This window comes from Vanessa cardui, chromosome 12 (genome assembly GCF_905220365.1).
Source record: "Vanessa cardui chromosome 12, ilVanCard2.1, whole genome shotgun sequence".
NCBI classification, from domain to species: Eukaryota; Metazoa; Arthropoda; class Insecta; order Lepidoptera; family Nymphalidae; genus Vanessa; species Vanessa cardui.
Window position 1 is genome coordinate 4,783,794 of NC_061134.1, and position 19,523 is coordinate 4,803,316.

Genomic DNA, 19,523 nt, shown 5'->3' on the forward strand with positions numbered 1-19,523 from the left:
TGTAATGTAAACAATGATAACTAGCGATTAAAGGTTATTGTTTGTGGTGATGATTTCTATTATGTAGCTAATTGATTTATTCATTTCATTATATGGATATATTTATTATGACATATCTTCTAAGCTGGTTAAAGGCGGGAATTAATTAAATATCTACTACAATATATTTTTTTATTACCGTTGTTTATTAAATAACACAATAAGGTTATATAATAAAATTAAATGATGTATTTCTTCAATTTATTTAGAATTATAATGGAATTATATTATAACATAGGCATGTTACAATTAATTTGACCATGACAAAAAAAAATATAATTTAATTTGAATAAATTTGATATTTAAATAAAACAAAAATATTTTTCGAAACTAAATTTAAACAATATGCATATTTTGAGTTACATCCGTTGCATAGCAACGCATAAAAAAGACTAAAAACACGCTCTAGAAACTTGTAAGTTGAACAATTTTCTTAATTGATTAAATGCTTTTGCATTATTGCAGTAATCTCAGAAGGCATACCTACCTAAAGAAATAATACGGCATGACAAGTTGCAGCCTTAGTCAGTCATAACTTCTTTTAAAGTTATGATTGACCTTAGAAGAGAAATGTAATAAAACTTATTCTGAGTTTATTTCTTAGTATGGTTTCCGTGTTCTTAGGACTTTTAAATAAAATGAACAGCAAATAAATTTTCCAAAATTTCTTCGAATTCCAAAACTTAGAAATAGCCTAAAGTGGTAAGCATGTTTGCAGTAATCTTGGATCCTTTATTTCTGTATGAAAACAAATATTACAATTTTATGGTAATGTAAATATAGTGCATTTTATGTTGCAGAATATACATATTGCTGCCACCCACGCGGTGTGGCTTATGAAGAACGACTTCTTTGTTTTATCTACAAAAAACAAAGATATTCAACGAACGAAACTTGTTTTTTTTTTAAATATTTAATAACTAGCCAGTATGTTTTACAGTTTAAGTGTAAATAAGTTTTGTCAAATTAAAAAAAAATCTATATTTGTTTTTACAATGTAATGCCTCTTTCACCGTTTGTATTATCTTTAACGTTGATAGTATTGAGTAAAGTAAAACATCGGTTGACAAATATAGATGAAAACGGTATAATGCCCTTTAATCTTCATCGAGTTACATATACTGTCTATTATGTACTACTCTGGGCTACATACAGAATATATAACACATTAAAAAAGAGAATGAAGAGAATTATACGTAAAAAATATTGCCTGTTACGAATTCCCTAAAATGTATCTATATCTTTGAAACTATATAGGGAGTAAAATATGTTCTATATTCCATAGAAAGTAGTACATAATATATCACAATTTTCTTTTTATGTTATCGACATCTACGTCTTAATTTTCAAAAGTGTCTAAAATATTTTTGTGATAACAGTGGCATTTTATTATATAGGTACTACGTTCCTGATCCAAAACCAATTCAAATTCTTTTACTTTAAAAAACAACATATATTTAGCTGAATCATAAGAGAGGATCAATTCCAATTTTAAAAATTAACATTCATAAAAATAATAATAGAATCACTGTGATCTATACTGCTTACTTTTCTTATTTTTTACTGTGAAGTATGATATCGAATTTTGTTTTTTGGAGGATGATATCATAATGTTTAGCTTTTCGTACAATATTAAAATCACGTACGCATTTATTACGTGTGAATATGAACGTATAAAAAAAAGGTTTTTGTACGGTCAAGATACTGGCATTTGAAAAATTTACAATAAATATTTTTTAAGAAGGTGTATTAATCTACCATTAACTATTATGGATATTACATGTACGAAAGATTAAATATATAAAAAATACGATATTTTAATGAATACTTTTTTGTCATTAAAGTCGGCGTCGTAAAATTATAACTTACTTTTAAACAAAAAACATCAGTTTCATAAATTAAAAATTATGCTTGTTATATTTTCATATATATATTTAGGTAACAGCTATACAATGAGGCTACAATAGTCCATCTTGATTGAAAGGTCACGTCGAATAATGGTATTAAGGTTGGGTCATTGGGTTAGTGTTGTACTAAACCAAGGTCGTGGTCTTAATCCTGCTCCAATCCCCCCATTACAGGCAGGCGATGAGTAGTTATGATAAAGATTAATGAACACTTTTTTGCTGACCGTACATTTTTAGTAACCTTATGTCACGGTGTTCTCACTAATATCAGATTACATAGTAACTGGTAATATAATCTGATATGATATTTAAAAAAAAAAATTTGGAAACATGAGTTTTTCAAATTGTTACCCACACCAGTTGATTGATTTCTTGTAATGTTTAAACCAAAATCTTTGTTGTTATCTAACGTTATCAGTTTTCCTAGTTGTATATAAAATATTTTTTGTTCATTCATATTTATTTCGTTATACTAAGCTAATTGCTTTAATTATACTTTTAATTTGTTTTTGTTAGTTAGTTTGTACCATCAAAATGCTAGACGTACTATAAACCAAAGGTATATTATGTTTCTCAACCGACTTCCAAAAGGAGGAGGTTATCAATTCGTCTGTATTTTATTTTTTTTTTTTTTTTTTTTTTTTTTTTTTTTTTTTTTTTTTTTTTATGTTTGTTACCTCATAACTTTTCACTGGGTGGACCGATTTTGATAATTTTTTTTTGTTTGAAAGGTAGTGCTTCCCGTGGGGTCCCATTTTTTTTTTTTTTTTTTCCGACGATGGTATCCATGTGAAAACGACATAAGTCTTAAATTTGCATTATGTATATGCGCGACAAATAGGTGAATAACTGAAAATCACGTTAACCAATTTTGATAATTCTTTTTTTATTATAAAATATATACTTCAAGGGTAATTTGGTGAAATTTTGGTAAGGTTCTGAGCACAGGATCCATGACAAAGTAGCGGAACGGAAGGGAACGGAACAATTCTGAGGAGCACGTTAGCGATATTCAGTCGAATTTTTTATTTATAGGTTATTTGGATATTTGAGTCACCTTCCGTAATGTGGTTATGTTAATGTAATTATCATTGTCGAATATTAAAATCAACTAGCTACCCACCCCGGCTTCGCACGGGTGCAATACTGATACTAAATATACTACAGAATTTGTTTATTTACGACATCACATCGCAAACTTCTAAAATTATCAGTGTTTCTTTACTATATTGTTCATGTATTATATACACAAACCTTCCCCTTGAATCACACTATCTATTAAAAAAAACCGCATCAAAATCCGTTGCGTAGATTTGCTGAGTTCGATTACAGCTATTTCGAGGGATCCTTGTAGTTTACGCCGCGTGACGTATTAAATCCGCATTTTCGAAAGTCTATTTTTGTTTTATTCGCAAGTTTCCTTTGAAATTGTCCTCGAAGTAGTTTCTGACTCATATAAACGGAACGCTTAATCTATCCATATTAAAAAAAATTAGTCAACATCAGCTTCACTTAAAATCAAAAAATAAATAAAATTTTAACAAAAAGAAAAACCGACTTCAAACAAAACACTATTTTAAAACAAATGAATATGCACGAAAAAGTAATAAAAATAATTGCGTATTCAACATATTTTTTAGAGTCTTCCTAAGTTAAATGAAATGAAAAATATTAGACTACTTAAAAGTCGATTAACGATTATATCATGTAGTTATAATTATTGTTATATTTGGAGTCGGTGTCAGCCAATAAAACCCTACAGTATATCTATCAAAAAAACAATACGAGAATACTTTAACAAATATGTTTTTTACAAATTACCTTTTACACAATAATATACTGGATCAATCAAGGGGCTCGTATCGCTTCTTTCATTTGATTGTTGGGGCAAGGGCACCGTGGCTGACACCGGCTCCAAATATACCAATAACTATAACTACATGATATAATCGTTAATCGACGTTTAAGTAGTCTAATATTTTTCATTTCATTTAACTTAGGAAGACTCTAAAAAATATGTTGAATACGCAATTATTTTTATTACTTTTTCGTGCATATTCATTTGTTTTAAAATAGTGTTTTGTTTGAAGTCGGTTTTTCTTTTTGTTAAAATTTTATTTATTAGTTGACAAAACCAAGTCAACATGAAGTCAAACTGGTGAGGACAGTCAGCTGCTAAATTCTAGGTCACGATATGACCTAGTTATTCTATCCTGTAGGTACATACCTCGTTATTAAAGGAACTAGTTTAAGTAGCTATTGGTACAGTCACAGGAAATACGACGAGGCTTTAAAAATCATCATAGTCAAAAGGATAAGGTTTTTTTGATAATATACATGTAAATTCTTTTGGTAAAGAAAACATACCTATATTTTATTAAAGTAATCCAATACCTATATAAATGTATACACTGTATATTTTCCACGTGGATTGTTTAGTATGCGGAAGCCGTATGATACCGATTATGAAAGATTTAGTCGATATCTAGGTTAGTTTTTACCACAGAGCTATCAAAGAACTGTTTTATATAACCAACGTACAAATAAAGAAAATAAAGAAGCAAGTCTATAAGTCATTTGCCATGCCCTCAGAGGTGGGACAGTCGACGCAGCTGCACGGTATTAACTGTTGTTCGTGTGTAGGTACTTAACGTAGGCAGTAGGCCGTAATATATTATGATTAATTTCTCTAGCACTGTCAGGGATAATTTACGTAATATAGTTACATAGTGAAATTAACATAAGCCTTCCCTTTAAATTGTGTGAGTAAATGAGTAGCCGTATCAATTTATCGCCTGATATAATATTTATAAGTTACTTATTACGATTTTGCGCGAATTACATTTTAACATTTCAATTAAACTTATGTAATCTTATCATTACATAGTATAAAAGAAAGAGACCGCTGTCTGTCCCTACGTATGCTTAAGATTTTGAAGTTTTTTTTTAATAGATAGAGTGATTCAAGAAAAAGGTTTTTGTATATAATACATTGATAGTATATTTAGCATCAGCATTGCACACTTGCGAAGCTGGGTGGGGCCGCTAGTATACTATATATCATATACTTATGAGACACACCGAGATGACCCAGTGTTACATATGAATTTTAATCAAAGACTGCGAGTTCAAGAACGTGCTTGACCATCAGCTGAATTTATTATAAATCACTGAACTCGGATTTTTCTAATTCATCTCTTGTTCGAAGGTGAAGGAGAACATTTTCAGAAGAGATCTGTCTGAGAAGTGGAGCCTTTGAGTAAAGGTAACGAAAGGACTTTGACTAGCTGAGGGATATTTTGTAGGCTGTTACTTTTATGAGAAAGAGAAACAGGATGACATTTACGAACAAATACCGGCCAAAAGAACAGCTTGTATTGGACACAACAACAACAACAACAACAACAACAGCCTGTAAATTCCCACTGCTGGGCTAAAGGCCTCCTCTCCCTTAGAGGAGAAGGTTTGGAACATATTCCACCACGCTGTTCCAATGCGGGTTGGTGGAATACACATGTGGCAGAATTTCTATGAAATTTGTCACATGCAGGTTTCCTCACGATGTTTTCCTTCACCGCCGAGTACGAGATGAATTATAAAGACAAATTAAGCACATGAATCAGTGGTGCTTGCCTGGGTTTGAACCCGCAATCATCGGTTAAGATGCACGCGTTCTAACCACTGGGCTATCTCGACTCACGTCAAGTATTGGACACGTGTTAGTACAATCTATAGCGGGCGAAAGGATCGATTGTTTCTGTAAATAAAAATATAAGAGATAAAACTATAAAATATTTCAATACGAAGAGGCGAGTTCTTACTTATACAAAGTATAATGTGGTCCAACAGGCTATTAAAGAGATGTGACATTATGATAATGACGTCAAACATAGTGCATATTCCAATCGAATATTCCTGACATTTTTAATATTCCGTAAACGATAAGTCGTTGGATTTTATGTTCTTACCTTTTATAAATAAATTTTAATCAGTTTTTTTTGTAAAATCAGTGATGATGATTACAGTCGTCAGATGTTAATTTCTGTTTTTGTGTTCACATTATTGTTGTTTAGATCAAGTAATGTTTTTTTTATTTATTTTTGTAATGCAAATACTTCTTTGTATATAGTTAATTATCATTAAATATAATTTTAATAATGTTTTACCGTACTATTCTATTACTAACTGTACCCGCGGCTTAGCTCTTATAGCATTCAGTCTGAGACGAAAATCTGCTATTTAGCCATTTTAAAGATTATTTTTCAATGATAAAGCCTCGTATTTAAATTGTCTGATTTGCAAATTAATAAATTTACCTTTTTAATGTTCTATGTGTCCAAAAAATAAAAAAAAAATAATAGTATGAGTATATTCAATGAACAAGTAGACTGTTGTATTCTATGCATCCTAAATTTGTAGAAAACGTAATACGTGAAAGGAAAAATAATGGTAGACTCTCCTAGCCATGCTTAATCCTGTTTGCTGCCACCCTTATTAGTCATTCATAGTGTTGTTAAACAAAAATGTTTAGGTCCTACTCCGACACTTAAATTCCTCATGCATTATATTACAGTGTGAACAGTATGTTGACTACTGTATATTTTTACTTGGCGGTAGGGCATTGTGCAAGCCCGTCTGGGTAGGTACCACCCACTCATCAGTTATTCTACCGCCAAATAACAGTACTCAGTATTGTTGTGTTCCGGTTTGAAGGGTGAGTGAGCCAGTGCTACAGGCACAAGGGACATAACATCTTAGTACCCAAGGTTGGTGGCGCAGTGACGATGTAATGAATAGTTAATATTTCTTACAGCGCCATTGTCTATGGGCGGTGGTGACAACTTACCATTGGTGGACCATTTGCTCGTCCGCTAACCTATACCATAAAAAAGACTACACATACAAGGAACATCTTATCTCAATTCCGTTGATAATATTGACGATATTGTGTACAGGCCAAAGTCACATCTAAGATCATCCGTCGTTCTGTAAAGTAATGGTATGCCGATGTAAAAATTTAACGTTGCGAAGGCAGAAAAAATAATTACTTGGTAGGTCTTTGTGCAAGCCCAACAGGGTAGCTACCACCCACTCATAATAACGCAATAAGACACAAGGGTTATAATAACTTAGTTCCCAATGTTGCTGGTGACCACAATTAAAAATAAAAACATTACCTAAAAAGATACAAGAGACAAAATCACAATCTAGGTAGATACACATATAGGTATAAGTTACCTAATTGATGTAATTTATATTGTGGTTATAACGCGAACACTCAATCTAAAGTAAAATATATTTCAAGCTTTACGATCCTTTTTAAATAAATGTTATGCAAATTAACTTCACCTCTGTTGTGGTCGATGCTAGATGCTAGGTGTTTATTGCTCTATTATGATCTCTTCTCCGAATCACGAGATAACTGTATTTTCCTATAAAGCGTCTATTGACAGCGTATCAATTCGTGAGTAGAGATATAAATCTTCACGAAACGACTTCGAAACACATCAAAATCGCGAAATGTCTTTATAGTATGTATGTATCTACTTGTAAGTAAATATTTTCCCAGAAGTTACTGTGAAATGTTTTAGCAGAGGATATATTTAATGCTTGTTTTAATGTTTACACTTGTATATAGTTTATTTTTGTTAATCTTTAGTAGCTTTTCCAAATAATTATGTAATAATATATTTTTTCTTGGGCTTGAAAACGGCAACCTTTATTATTTAAATTTCTATGAGAAAACTATACAACAAAATGGTTGTGTTGCAAAAAGAATAGCCATTAACAACATTTAAAGTAAACCTATAAATAAACCTACAATATTATTGTGCATAATTTTAGCTACAGATGGTTTTATTGTAAAAAATATAATACAATAACAACAACAACAACGACAGCCTGTAAATTTCCCACTGCTGAACTAATGCCTCCTCTCTCATTGATTAGAGGGTGCGGATCATATTCCATCACGCTGTTCCAATGCGGGCTGATGGAATAAACATGTGGTAGAACGTCTATGAAATTAGACACATGCAGGTTTCCTCATGATGTTTTCCTTCACCACCAAGCACGAGATGAATTATAAATACAAATAAAGCCCATGAAAATTCAATGGTGCTTGCCTATGTTTGAACCCCGCAATTATCGGTTAAGAAAAAAAAAATAATCATCTTCTAATTATGCGATGTCATAAAAATCTGACGATAATACAAATTAAAAAACTACACGGAGTTCTGTTAAACGCTCATTCACAGTATTTATAGAACTTCTTCAATTCTGTAACCGAGTTAAGATTTCAACAGATCTGGTAATATAATAACTAAAACCTTTTTAGATGCCACGTTAATTTTCTTTATTATGCGTATTATATATCGTATTTGAAATTCGAAGGCCATATACATTTCTTACAAAACACCGATTGGATTGTGCTTCCTAGGGGCTTTCTGACTTGTGGCTGGTAATATAATCTTCACTAAAACTGTATTGGTTCGTTATGTTTTCAAGCTAATATCGATATATATAATTGACTGGCATTATAATATACTAATACTGCAGGTCATTGAACTCACTAAGAATAATAGCCGTGGAGTATAAATTACTATTTTATTGACTTTTATTATAGATTCATAGTAAGCGGATTCGGATACTTTTAGATAAGCTAATCGTTTGTTTTTTCCAATATTCAGTTTTATATTCTTATAGAGCTATGTGAATATAAGATTAATTAATGCTAATTCTATTTTAAGTGTGTACCTATATCTAATTTTAACTTATTAGGTATATTATACTGTATTGCAGGGGAATGAAAATTGCAGTATGATTATGATTGTATGATTAGCTTTATTTTATTTGCAAGCTATTGTTTAAGCGAGTATTAGTATTATTAATAATAATAATAGACAAAATCGAGCTAATAATGATGATTATTATTGAATAGAAAATCATTTTAATACAAAATGATTTTCTAAAATTATAAAGTGTGATGCATTTATTACTATTTATTTATGTATATAACGGTAGTATATAGACATATCTGTATCTTTTTGGTATAATATAATATTTGGTATAGTATAAATAGGTACAATAATGCCCATCTTAAGAAATATCTTAAGAAAAAACAAAACATATGTAATTATTAAGTTATTAAGATTGTTAAACATGATATAAGCAATGAATCGTAAAAATGTTTATAAGTCATGTCCAGTTACGTGAAAATATCTTAATGGCGCAAACTTTTTCACGCTTATCATTTTAATAATAGCATTGGTCTTTTTCTATTGTTTTCTATTTCTCGACAATGAGCATGGATCAGAAAGAGACTACAAAACTGCACGTTAATTCCCTAGGGAGAATCTTTGACACCACTTCTCACAGGTAGAGGGTTCGCAAATCATATCTTGCCTCTCTATGCTCCATGCGGGATATAACGAGCGTATGACGGGCATGGCATCTCTGTCCCGATCTGATAGAACATCTTCCGTGTTGCGTCCGACCTTAAGATGAAACATCACTCGCGTCAAAGCAAGATTGTAAACTGTAACATAACAAAAAGAGATCGAAATGAAAAATATATTAAAGTGATAAAATTGGTAAAAGAAATTCACACATGTGAGTGAGTGAATTTTTCTATAAGTATTTAATTTTTAGATTGAAAGGTGTAAGCATCGGTGGTTCAGTGGTAGAATGCTCGCCTGCCACGCGGGCGGCCCGGGTTCGATTCCCGGCCGATGCAACTCTTTTTGTAAATATGTACTTTTAGTTTTGAAGTTATTGGTTTTAATATTGTTTTAAAAAAAAAATATAGTTTGGAGTTTAAAAAAATATATATAATCTGTTAAAAATTAGAATTATTTGTTTCCGATTCAAACTGTTGAAAGTTTTAGTAATAGGTACTTGTAAATTTATAATTTCTGTTTGAGGAAAGTTAACATCAAAAGCACTCACAAAATATTCAATTTATTTTGGTGTAATAATAATAAAACAGCGCCATCTGTACGTATCACTAGTAACTATATAAAGATCTTCACAACACATTGTTGCTATTCACTAATAGATGGCACTACTGCGCTAAATTTTAACAGATTATAATGTGTTCAGCGGCTTATTCATATTATTCATAGTAATAACTTATAATAATAATTTTAAAATACTATAATTTGGCCATTAAAATTACGTTAATATAAAACAGCACAATAATTAATTTAGACTTCTTTTACTGCACTGACTTTATTGTTTTTGCATGCGGTTGTTATTGAATTATAGTAATAACTATAATTTTTTTTTTCATTTTCCTCGACGAGAGTTTGCGTTTCGTTACTCAATGTTTTCTGAATCTAAATAATGTTAACGCTTATTTTTTTCGTTTTGAGATAACTTCCGAAGCCATCTTTCCTTAATAGGAGAGAAGACGAGGAACGAGGGACATGTAAGTTGTGTTATTTTTTTATAATGCTCTGTGGACTGTTCCCTATTAACTCGCTATAAAAATAAACTTCTATATAAACTGATATATTCTTCAAAATAATTTTTTTTTCTTATTATATAGGTAAGACGGACAAATAGGTCCTCTGATGGTTAATGGTCACTACCAACCATACATTGGTGCTCTAAGAAATCAAAATCAAAATCAAAATAAACTTTATTCAAGTCGGCTTTTATAACCACTTTTGAATCGTCATTTTACAATTAAGTGAAGCTACCACCGGTTCGGAAAGTAGATTCTACCGAGAAGAACCGGCAAGAAACTCAGTAGTTACTCTTTTTTAACATTTAAAAAATACAAAGTCATGTTAATTAAATACAATTGTTTAAATTAATGTATCCTGCTTGGAAGTCAACAGGTTAACTCCACGCTTTTTTATCATCTATAAAATCTTGTATCGAATAATATGCTTTGAAAATGTTAACCATTCCTTATATCGCCTAGTTTAGTAGCTCACACCCAATCAAAACTCTGCCACCAAGGATTAATAACAATTTCCGAAAAGAAATACAAATGAAATATCAGAATCGAAGAAACATTGTGAATATGAAAAGGGTGTTGGGACAAGTAAGAAACATAAGTAAGATATTACGTCGTTAAATATTCAACAGAAACTTGCTTCGAACAATTGAGACCCAGCGGATATAAATCCTTCAACGCCGCACCCTACAAGTCCATATCCGAAACTCATGACGCATGGTCTTGCAGTTAAGGGATAATCCGTTCCAACGCACCTAGGACACGTCCCACGTACTGAAATCGCGCGTAACGGTATGAATACGATCCCGCGTGACTTTCGTTTATGAAACCAAGTCAAACTCAGCTCAGATGTTGACTGTGGGTGTAAGAATGCTTATACGGTCCCAGTAATTGTTTAAACATGAACAACTTAAATAATAAAACGGACATTTTTTTATTTATTGACCACAATTATAAAAAAAAATCGAAGTATGTTAACTGTAGACACTATTGTACTTAATACAATTTTTTCGCTAAGCTATTCTTAGCAAAAAGTCAACTTCTTATAACATGCTGCAATTTTGTTTTAAGTAAATGCAATTATTTTCGTCTCTCTGTACCTATTATAAGGAGTCGAAGATGTTTATATCTGTCGTACGCATTATGAATGCATTGGTAGAATTTGTATAATCTAGAGCATGTAGGCGGCCTATTGTTTTACATGACGGTGTAGCGGAACTTTTACGAGTGTACTTTTATTATTCCAAGCCGTCGCATGCTTATGCAATACAACGGTTAATATAATCGGATCATGAGATTTAAAATTAGGGGACAAGAACACCGCGAATAACTCGTCGAAAATAATCAAATAAATAAAAAAAAGACGATCTAGCCGTCCAAAAGTATAATTATCTGGTTCGAAAATTGAAAAAATTGTATTGAGCGCATACATCAATTATTAATTATTGTTTTAATCACTTTGTGTAAGTAAATGTGTGATTTTTTTTCTGCCAGTTTTTTAAATATAACAAATTAATAACAAATAATTTATTTTGCTACAGATATTCAACTAGTTGTTCTAATTCATATTCTTGATACAAACGTAACGTAGCGTAAAATGTTTGATGTTTATTTGTATATTCTTCTTAAACGCAATCAAGTAATATAAGAAAATATAAAAATGGAATACACTGGTAACTTCAGCGCATATTATGCTTATTTCGTGCTATCGTTATAATATAATAGATACAAAAGACAGCCAGACAATTGTCGGTGATGACTCAGTTACAGTGACACATTGTGCATTAATTTTATAAATGCAACATAAAAATCGATTACAACTCGCATCCCGTGCATTTTTATCTCATGAAGCGCATAGTAACATTCGATACTAAACGTATGGGTAGTCAGCACTTAAAACAACATTAATTGAATAATGTCTTAGAATATAATATCGATAAGAGCTGAAATGATTAGAACAAATGAAGGCGACTATAGAAAACATAACGTAGTTTCTTTTGTGTCAGCTGTAAAAATGTCACATGTGCATGTTTTAAGCCTTACACCTTCTTGAAAGAGCATAAAACTTCGCCTAGAATATTTATAGGCAACGCTGTTAAAATGTGTTTATAACTAGAAATAGACTAAAACTGACACTACTGTCACTAAAATAATGTAGATGATTAAAAGCAAAGGGTAACCTTTTATTCAGAAAAAATATTCAAAAGTACTTTTAAATAACGTTTATTTTGATATTCTTTGTAATGCTTGTTTTTTGTTTTATGGTTTAGGTTGGCGGACGAGCATATGGGCCACCTGATGGTAAGTGGTCACCATCGCCCATAGACAATGACGCTGTAAGAAATATTAACTATTCTTTACATCGTCAATGCGCCACCAACCTTGGGAACTAAGATGTTATGTCCCTTGTGCCTGTAGTTACAGTGGCTCACTCACCCTTCAGACCGGAACACAACAATAGTTTACTGTTATTTGGCGGTAGAATAACTGATAAGTGGGTAGTACCTACCCAGACGAGCTTGCACAAAGCCCTACCACCAAGTAACATTAGTGAAAGTTTTAGATGAACATAAGTGAAGTCTTTATTATAATTTACTTATATCAGAAACATACAATGATAGATAATCCTTGTCCTTCATCAATAATAGTTCATTTTTACGTAATACTGTATTAATTTTAATGTTTTGTAATGATTTTAATTTAAATGTTATTTGTATTTATTAATGTAAAAATCTCTTGAATATTTCCTTGTTTTCATATACATAGAGACTGGCAAAAACCAAAACTTTTCTTAAATTAGAATATTCCTTCTAGTTTTCGATTTTTGTGGTATAATCTAAATTCCAAACTAATATACATATGTATATATGATAATTTTCAAATCTTTATGTATTTTAAGATATATATTTTGTTTTTTAAAATATTTTGAAACAAAGGTTCCTTGAAATGTAATAATTAGTTACGATACACTGGTTCCGACAACGGAGGTGTCTGGACTTAAAACCGAATGTTTTCGTATGAATTATTTTAAAGTCGTTTTAAAGTTGTAATAAAGAAGATGAGTAAGTGTTTGATAAAGAGCTTATCAGTTGCTATTTCAAAATATTATAGGCAGTAAACATGAGAGGAGATAACCGGTTAATGTGGGACGATAAATCACTTGCCAGCGTATTGCTTCTTATCTCAGAATGCGTTTTGAGCTTTAAGTGTTTCCTTACTTACCAGCACTTTTTGTTGGTAAAGTAATGCATATCTTTTACGTTAGGTTCAATTTTGTGAGGTTGTATTTTTAGTAAAACCTACTTTCTGGCACGTTTTGCGCCGTTATATGCGAATGTTGAGTATGAGGCGAATCCTAATTACGTTACAAATGCAATTGTATGTTTATTTGTTAGTTACGCCCTCAAGCTTTAACCACTCGCCTAATTATTAAATTTTGCATAAAGAAATAGACATAAGTCGCGAGTAATATCGCGTGCAAAAACTAGTTATTAAACAATGTAGATGCTGATATTATATATAACCTTATAATAAATATAGAATGTGAAACTATTACATTGTTATTGTCAATGTGTGAGTATCAATTTAATTATTGATTTTATGAGCGTAATGTTAACGATGTTAATCATTTGTCATTGGAAAGTAATGATTTTAATTTTATGTCATATAAGGTATTACAAAATAAATTTATAAGTAAAAATTTCGCCCAACGTGGGGCTCGAACCCACGACCCTGAGATTAAGAGTCTCATGCTCTACCGACTGAGCTAGCCAGGCTTGTCCAATTGAGTTGTTATTTGTAATCCTAATTTAAACGTGTCGTTCTCGTTGATTTCCGCCAGGTACATATTTCCTGATCTCACTGTATCCCGAAAAAGAGAATATTGCTTGGGCGGCTACCGTGAACTGATAAATAATCTATGATAATTAATTAGAAGAAACGTACGTTTGTGCACCAAGAAAAATTCTGTTTAATCTTCAATTTTAGTATAAATGTACGTTAGATAAATGTTTAATATTTAATAATTGGAAACGTTTAGGAACCAATGTAAAGTTTACTTCTTCTAAAATAATTACCTTAGTACGTAATATTTATGTTTCTTTAGAAATAAGTATATCCAATGTAATTATGGTATAAACGTATATATTTCAAAATAAAACGAGCTGTTCTTATATAGGTATATAATTTTGGATTTGTGTATAGTCCTTAATGGCTGGACTAATTTTAATGATTTTTTGCGTGCATTTGAGTTAATCCATCAATGGTAAGCATTCGCCCCGGTAGGTGGCGCTGCAGTCAAGTTTCAGAATAGTTTGAAAAAAGTAAAATTGTTAGTACAATTTTCATCAGCCAACGATTTCTCAATTGGTATCTTGAGTAACGTTCCGGTTGCACGCAGAAGGCACTGACTGTATCTTTAGGCATTTGGGATTTTAAATTTTTAAGAAGTGGATCCCAGGTAATAGAAAGTCTCCAACCATCTTCTCTATTGAAGTTCGGATGTTTTTGAATTTCAATAGCCTCGAGTATCATTCTAGGAATGAATCCGTGTTCTTTAGCGAGGATCTGTGGTTTATCAAATCGAATAAAATGGTTAGGTTTATTCAGAGCATGTTCACAGACTGCAGACTTTGAAGAACGCCTATTTTTGACATCTCCTATATGTTCCTTGACCCTGATACCGATACTTCTCTTTGTTTGGCCTATGTAAGATAGCCTACCCGTGACCACGAACGCTGTAAAGTGCTCGAAACGTCGGGATGCCAAAAATAATTCATATACGCGATTCAAATCCGTTATAACTAGTTTTATTTCAATGTGTAATCGCGAAAATTAAGACAACATTCATTAAAGCTCTTTTTGTTTTTTTTTTTTACATAAAAAAGGGCTTTAATTAATAGTGTACAAGAAACGCTAAACTGTATATAAATAGTATTAAGTGTAATTATTATTTTTAAGAAATATTTTATCTCATCTTTTTAGTTTTGTACGTAGTATTACTAATATTACCATCTGCACTAAACATTACATGTAATAAAAGCTTCTACATTCCCCCTTTTCTGTAAGAGCGGTTGTAAAGTTATATAATGCTCTGTCTTTCTCTTTCAAATACTCTAACACTGATGTAAGAAAGAGAGAAATCATTGTGTTAATTCACCCACTACAAAACGTTTCTTAGTGCTTGTCGTTAATGGTTAAAATGAAGGTAATTAATTGTACACAAAATAAGAATTTTTATTAACTTCTTTTGCTATAAAACTAATAGCATACAATTGTATAAAACGTTCTTATCATCAAAAACACCAGTTAAAAATAAACGCCCAACGTGGGGCTCGAACCCACGACCCTGAGATTAAGAGTCTCATGCTCTACCGACTGAGCTAGCCGGGCTTATGCAGCTGCATGTGAAATGAATAATCATGTCCTATAGTTAGATGCAATATATCTATTTTAATAGAAATATTTGTCAAACAAAAACTCGACCTATTTTCTTTAGCTTGAACGAAATAACTTTGTCTATATTTAACGAAACATTATTACACATTATTTACTTTACCTGAAATTAACAGTTGTAGCTTACTCACTTGTCAAGTATTAGGTAGGTATTACATTTCGTTTTTTACAACCTTATTTTAAATAATTATATGTAAGTTATTTGAAAACAGTTTACTTTAAATTATACACAACGGGTGTGAAATATGAGCCAAGTCAGATTTGTTAGTTTATACAGTTTTGTTAGGTAACTGACTAATAGACTCTTGTTATTAAACAAATATGCATCATCGTGTAACTGTAGATTAACGTGTCCAAATCTTTATCGTGTCATCAGATTCCATAGTGCAAGGTTTATATAGTACAGTCAGAGTAAGAAAACCTTCGTCAGTTTTCAAATTAATTCCTTTATCGAGTCTTCACCTCTTAGTACCTTTTGAATAAAATCATTACGACGCAATATGTTATTCTCGATCTTAAGGTGACGAACCCTTTTCTTACTCCGACTGTACTTCTTTAAAATCTTGAACAAAATATTGTTTCGAGAAATCATTTAATAATTTAAATCGGATTGTAGAGCTATTAATAAGTTATATTGAAATTCAAAAGCTGATATTCTGATAATTTGTGACGAGCTTTTAATTAAATGAAGTCTTTTGTATGGTATGATAAAAAGTTATGTATACACACAGACGTTCTTTTGTTTGAATCTGTTAATTATGCAGTTCATTAATACTATTAAATTACAAATAATTATTTTAATATTTTTGTTTGTGAGTGGCAACACTTTTACCGTATACGTGATTGCAAATATACCATGTACGCTGTTTTATCTAAATAACAAAATTAACTAACTTAAGCGACTGGTAGTTTTAATTGCCCTATAAAAACCAATAAATACTTTATTATCATGTTTGATGATCCCTCTTCTATTTGATAAAAAACAAAAAATATATATAAAACATCTTACGAATCATCTTCAAGTATATCATAAATACACTGAAGTCACTAGTCCGATAAATATTATAACAAAATATATTTAAATAATAGCAAAGTCTATTTTTAAAACTGTTCAGTACAAAACATTTTTGAAATAAACCTATATTAAACTTTATCATATTGTTTCATTTCTTATGTAGTTAATTTATAATAGCGCCATATTTGACATCCGTCCATCTTCTTAGTATATGGCAAAAGATAGTATTTTAAAAATCAATAGACAAGCTCGAAATAGGGTTGATTAAATTGTATCGATATTTTGCTTGCATAGTAATTGACAGTTGCATTAGTAGTCGATACAATCATTACATAGAATTTTTGATATGATTACGTTTGAATTGTCAAAAAACTTTAAAATTGTTATTTACACAAACAGAATTTTAATCTGCGACGGAAGAAAAAAAAAGTATAATTAACCATAGTTGGTAATTTATAATTATGTAGAATAACTATGTTCAAATGCGATGCGAATATAATATGCAAAGTATATTACAGCCTAGAATATCTACATTTTGTAATGAATAATATTACAAGTCGTTTAAATTACTTCGGATTTTATAGAGATATAACTCGAACTCATCAGAAGCGATTCGATTTAATCGATTAACAATTTAATATTAATTCGAATCGCGCTTCTCGGAGACATGCAAAATGTCATAAAAAGCTATTATAAATCAATACAATTATTATTTTTTAAGCATTTCAACTTCGAAGTTCGAAACAAGATAAGTAAGAACGCATAAGACGATAATTATTAGTTCAATTTATTAAAATTGTCAATACAAATGACATTTACTTCATGGTTTTTCAACAATCCATTTCATAATTAATCTAAAGCTGTATATTTTCTTACTTCAGTAATTTTGATAAGCCTTATCCTTTTTTAAATATCCTTAATATAATGGAAAAATAATAGCCGTTGTTAACTTCTAAGCTAGGTCATTCGTTGGTGTTGCTTAGTAAAGCTAACTGTCTACGTCGATGCGTGTCGTTTCCTGTGAGCGACACCGGTGGCATATTGAAGAGGCCGAGTGTCGTGGCGCCTATTCCCCTTTTTAGGGAAATTGTGAGATCACAGGCGAACGTGTTTTTGTGATGCTATTGAATTTACCTAGTGTCTATAAGTTTCTGTGAGGAACATATTGAATTGTAACATAAAATAGCAAGCATAATTGTAATAAATAGCAACGCTTTAAAGAAAACTATTAATACTGATTTAAGTATTTTTATATTAATCGTTATAAGTGTCGATTCGATTCGATTGGTTAATTTTAGCAATGACTAAGAGAGTTATTTAAAATCGTATACAGCAATCAACGTAACAAACATTATTTAAATTTAATAATTTGATATTTGTGACAAAATGTCTTAAGTCTTTATATACCTTGATAATATTTTGAAGACACATATATGTGTTTTGTATTACTAGCACTATATACACTGGTTATTTATTACGTATGTAAATTCCTCACGTCCATTTCATTCATTAAATCCGACTACAATGAATATTCTACAACGAGTAATGGTTGAATGGAATTACGATAAACTCCGGTTATTTGATCAGCAGTCAGATCGACAATGTGATTAATCTTAGTTTAGGTATAATGAGGTGAATGGTTTCCGGATTTCTCTGAGTCATTTTATAATTCATTGAAGCCTCAATGATTTGACTGTAGAAAGAATGGTGATACTGAGTGGTTTCGTCTTTCGGTTAAATATAGAATTACTCTAAGTGAGTTAGGAATAATAGTAAGGTGGCTACTAATAGCTCGTTATCGTGAAATATATTTCGAAATATGGTTTTATAATTTCGTTTAAATAATAATATTGAAGATATAGAAATCATCGAGGAGGAGGCTTCTAGCATCTGCTGATCACTCCAACTGTTGGTCGGGGCTTGAATTTCAGGTAAATTGTATTATATGTATCAGGCTCTACTATTAATAATTGACCAGTAGCAGCCTGCGAATCTAAATATATTACTCGATATAACCATCTATAATATTTAAATATAATTATATATATATATAATTAGAAAAAAAAATATTATTCGTTAGTCTTGAGAACGGTGCACGGCTGCTGATAATAATGATTAATTTTGCTGTATTCAACTAATCTTGAGCAGACCAGTATTGGTAGTATAGCCTTTGAATGACCGTAATGCGGTTGATCCCAGTCACCTACAAAGATATTCATAAAGAAGCTACCAGAAGGGTGTAATACTAAAATTAAATATACTACAGAATTGTTCTTTTTTTTACTATATCGTAAATGTATTATATACAAAAATCTTCCTCTTAAATCGTTGTATATATTTAAAGAAAACTGCATCCAGACCCGTTGCGTAATTGTAACGATCTAAGCATACGTAGGGACAGACAGCGACTTTATACTATGTATTGATGAACTTGTATTTCCACGCACAGCTTTGTACCATAAGTGATGATACTTTGAAATTGGAAATCGGTCATCACATCATTTTTACCGACTTCACTTACACCGTAACACAGTTTAGAAACCATTACTGTTTTTCTATATAATGAACAAAAAAAGTGTCTTGGTCATGTTTTCCTTTCATTAATGAACTTGTTAGTTCAAGAACGAAGGTTCATGGTTCATTA

At 31.0% G+C, this 19,523-nt stretch overlaps 3 non-coding genes across 3 annotated transcripts; 1 reads left to right on the forward strand and 2 right to left on the reverse strand.

The window, feature by feature from the left end:
• The first annotated feature begins 9,610 nt into the window (after nt 1-9,610).
• On the forward strand, nt 9,611-9,681 carry Trnag-gcc. Its single transcript has one exon. It is a non-coding gene; the product is annotated as a tRNA-Gly (tRNA).
• A 4,432-nt stretch (nt 9,682-14,113) lies between these two features.
• Nucleotides 14,114-14,186, reverse strand: Trnak-cuu. The gene has a single exon. It is a non-coding gene; the product is annotated as a tRNA-Lys (tRNA).
• A 1,542-nt stretch (nt 14,187-15,728) lies between these two features.
• Nucleotides 15,729-15,801, reverse strand: Trnak-cuu. Its single transcript has one exon. It is a non-coding gene; the product is annotated as a tRNA-Lys (tRNA).
• Nucleotides 15,802-19,523: the final 3,722 nt, after the last annotated feature.